Source organism: Marmota monax, unplaced genomic scaffold (genome assembly GCF_021218885.2).
Source record: "Marmota monax isolate L192 unplaced genomic scaffold, Marmota_monax_Labrador192_F-V1.1 WCK01_AAM20220418_F8-fsc00054, whole genome shotgun sequence".
NCBI classification, from domain to species: Eukaryota; Metazoa; Chordata; class Mammalia; order Rodentia; family Sciuridae; genus Marmota; species Marmota monax.
In genome coordinates this window covers 3,655,752-3,659,812 of record NW_026692145.1, presented here as the reverse complement: position 1 = coordinate 3,659,812, position 4,061 = coordinate 3,655,752, and the positions used below count along the sequence as shown (strand labels likewise).

The following is a 4,061-nucleotide window of genomic DNA, read 5'->3' as shown; positions in this document are numbered from 1 at the left end:
AAAAAAATGGAATGTTTCATGAATTTGCGCGTTATCCTTGTGCAGGGGCCATGCTAATCTTCTCTGTATCCTTCCAATTTTAGTATATGTGCTGCTGAAGCGAGCACCAGCCATAGCTCTTGAACCCTCTGAGGTCCCTTCTTTTTTCCTGGCATCATAGCACTTCTTGCTTGCTCTTAAGCTTGTTTTCATCATTCTTTTCTAAGCTTGGATAGTTTAGGTTTTCTTGTTTCCTATTCTTGTGGCTGAGGCTTCTGACTTGGCAATTTAGTTTTGCACACAGCTGCTTTCTCTGTCCTCCCCCACCTCCCAGAAGCTCAAGAGCTAAGGTCTTTTCATTGAAATGCAAGACCTACTTTAAACTGAAATCCTCAGAAATCCTGTAGGAAATTAAGGTATAATCAACTGATGTGCTCTCATCTAATAGCATTGATGGAAAGAGCTTCGTTACCCTATAAGTGAGATAAAGAAATACACAAGTATATGAATGAAACAATAAATGCACACACATAAACATATATAAGGACTCTAAATACCTGAATACACATGCATATAAGCATGCAAAAATAATATAAATAGTCACACAGATACATACACATGGAAACAAATATGTACATAAAATTAACCTCATGTTTTCAGAATATTTAGTCTCTGCCTGGCTGGGAGTACACAGAATATTTCTGATTAAACAGCTAAATTCATTCAAGTTATAAAGCAGAGAGTGAGAGAAGTTCACCTAAATGTTTCAGTGTTTGTGGAAAGAGATTTTGACTTTGTGTCAGAGGGCTTGAATTTCAGTTCTGGCAGAGCTATTTACTAGCTGTGTAATCGTGTGACATTTGGCAAGCTACCGAAAGTTATTTGAGTCTCCATCTCCTCATCAGTCAAATGAGTATTAAATAATTGTGAGCGAAATCTGAATATAGAACTCTCTATTTGCCTTCATCCTTTTTTTTCTTGGTACCAGGGATTTGATCCCAAGAGTGCTTAACCACTGAGCCACATCCCCCTTTCCCATTTTATATTTTATTTAGAGACAGGATCACACTGAGTTTCTTAGAGCCTCCCTAGGTTGCTGGCTTTGAACTCACTATCCTTCTGCTTCAGCTTCCTGAGCCATTGGAATTACAACTGTGTACCACCGCACCCAGCTATTTGCCTCCATTTAATCATATTTTATTTTTGAATCATATTTTAATATATCTCTTTACAGTGGTATCTGGGATTTAGATTGGTGGGGGTGGAAGCAGGACAGTGACAGGAAGGGTAAAACCTCAATAGGTCTTAAATGGACAGGTTCTCAGGTCCCACAGCATGTGTGATTTTTTTTTTAATTAAAGAATAAGGATTCAGCTTGATTACACCCCAGTATTGTTGAAAGATGGGAAAATAAAATTTTCTTTCAAGATTATAATTTGGGCTGGGATGGTAGCTCAGTGGTAGAATGTGTGCTCAGCATGTGTGAGGCACTGGATTTGATCCCCAGCAACTATAAAAATTTTTTAAAAATATTATGATCCAGGGCTGGGGTTGTGGCTCAGTGGTAGAGTGCTTGCCTAGCATGTGCGAGGCCGTGGGTTCCATCCTCAGCACCACATAAAAATAAATAAAAAAATATAAAGGTATTGTGCCTAACTATAACTAAAAAATAAATATTAAAAAAATATATTATGATCCACTAGGAGATACATCCATGTTCACAAATAAGGATAATACAGCATAGAGCACATAAGCTTTAAAAGAGTGTCAAATAAAGCACAAAAGGAGCATAAATAAGAAAGCATTTAATTCTGACCGACAGCACTTAAGAGTTCTTTATACAAGCCTCCCCAACTTAAGTTCCCATCCCTGTCACTGGGCATGTTGAGGGCACATATGAGGCTTCCTGATCAGAACATCAATATCCGTGTTACCCATTTGATGTCTCCCTAGCATTTCACCATATGCCTCACTTTGGGAGTACAGAGCAAAGAACCTCAAAGTATAGCAGTGCAATCCTGTGTGGAAAGAAGGGCTGGAAATGAGGCTGGAGACATGGGCAGAAGCCAGGTCATTAAAGACCATGTGTGCCCTAGAGCATTTGTCAGTAAAATTTCATATTTGTGCCAAATTGAAAGGCCAGGTCACGATCTAGGTCCAAAAGGATGGCTTGTGTCCATGCAGAACATGACCTTCTCTAGTTCCGAATGCTCTCCCGGTTATGCTATCCTGGGCACAGATCCTCAGTGACAGGGCTCAGAGGCCACTTTCTGAGCTGACAGTCCACCTGTCCCTCTAATTCAGGCTCCTAGTAGTTCAGGTTTCTTTCTTTCTTCCTTCCTTCCTTCTTTCTTTCTTTCTTTCTTTTTGACACAATACCTTTATTTTATTTATTTATTTTATGGTGCTGAAGATTGCACCCAGTGCCTCACGCTTGCTAGGGAAGAGCTCTGTCACTGAGCTACAACCCCAGCCCCCTATTTAAGGTTTCTGTTCCAAAAGAAAAACTGGAGATGGGGCAGTTTACAATTAGAGTCACACACAATTAAATACCCATGTATGAAAACACTGGCCCTTTTTAGCAGTCTAATCATTTTAAAATCAGAGTCTGTCTTAGACTCCAATGTATCCAAGTGGAGGTAAATTTTAATGGGTTTTGTAGGAAGACAGTTTAGAGAAGAAGATATTGTGTAGGGAAAATAAAAACAAAAATAGGTCTAACAAATTCAAATGCAAAAGGTGATTTCATCAGGTTACCATATGAATTCTGAGAAATACTCAGAATTGTTATGGAAAATTAGTATAAGCACCTGATGGGATTTGCCTAATAAAAACTAGAACAGGAACTTGATGCCTCTTTCTTCAAAACAACTAAAAAATAGGAGCTTAAAGTGTTTTGGTACTGTGAGATCTTAGGCAAATACAACTTTTCACTTATGCTTTTATTAAAACATGTTTATTGCACAGCTACTTTTTTTCTACTTTGGGGAATACATCAGTAAACAAAACAGAAAAACCCCACATGTTACTCAATAAATGTTTTTACTAAGTATCTAGGTAGAGACATTTTTAATGCTTCGTATAAGGATATGTTTTCAATACTGTTACTAAAAATATAGAACTGACTTTGGTACTAACTACAGGGATTGAATTTTTGGACATCAGTTAGTAGTGTCTGGGATTGGTTGTGGGTTTGATAACTCTAAGAAGAGTTTTGCATTGTCCTATCACATCTCCTTTCTTGAACCTTTTATTCAAAATTAAATGACAAAGTAGTACAGGAAGTATAAGAGTAAAGGAGAAAGTTTATGAAATGTTCTCTGCATATTTAAAAAGGGGTAGAAAGAAAGGTTTGGCCATAGCATTAAAATCGTTTTGATTAATCCTATCACCTTTATCTACATGAGTTTTCCTTTTAATGTTTTTAACAATACCTCCCAAAATTTAGGAGAATATATTCCAGTAGGGGAAATTGTAATGCCAAGGAAATCTACGCTACAATTGTCCTTAGGCACTGTGATGTTAAAAATACATATTAACTAATGGAAATAGTGCTGGACACTAATTAAAGTATCCAAATGACTTGTCATTATTAATAACCCAGGATTTCAACAAGGAGCACTTGCTGTGGAAGTTCTGTGACTATCCTGGGCACAGCATGACAATATTTTAAAAATATGTACACCATGAAAGAATCCCACTTGAAATAGCTGTAAGATGGCGCCAAAAAGTTACCAAGTAGAACTTAGCACAGACTCAAAATGAAATGGAATTTTTTTTTCTTTTTTTTTACATTATTAATGAATCCATGAAGTTTATTTTTGCCCTCATATCTGAAAGAAATCCCTAATAATGTTGTTTTGTTTTGTTTTGTTTTTAGTTTTATTGATTTTATTTTTTTAAATACATGACAGCGGAATGCACTACAATTCTTATTACACATATAGAGTACAATTTTCATATGTTAGTATAAAAGAGTATGTTCATGCCAATTTATGCCTTTATATATGTACATTTTTTGCGTTACAATTCTTATTACACATATATACCACAATTTTTCATCTCTGTTTGTATATAAAGTA

General features: G+C 36.3%; 1 non-coding gene across 1 annotated transcript; it reads right to left on the bottom strand.

The window, feature by feature from the left end:
• On the bottom strand, positions 1 to 107 carry LOC124075347 (U6 spliceosomal RNA). Its single transcript, XR_006846011.1, has one exon. It is a non-coding gene; the product is annotated as a U6 spliceosomal RNA (small nuclear RNA).
• Positions 108 to 4,061: the final 3,954 nt, after the last annotated feature.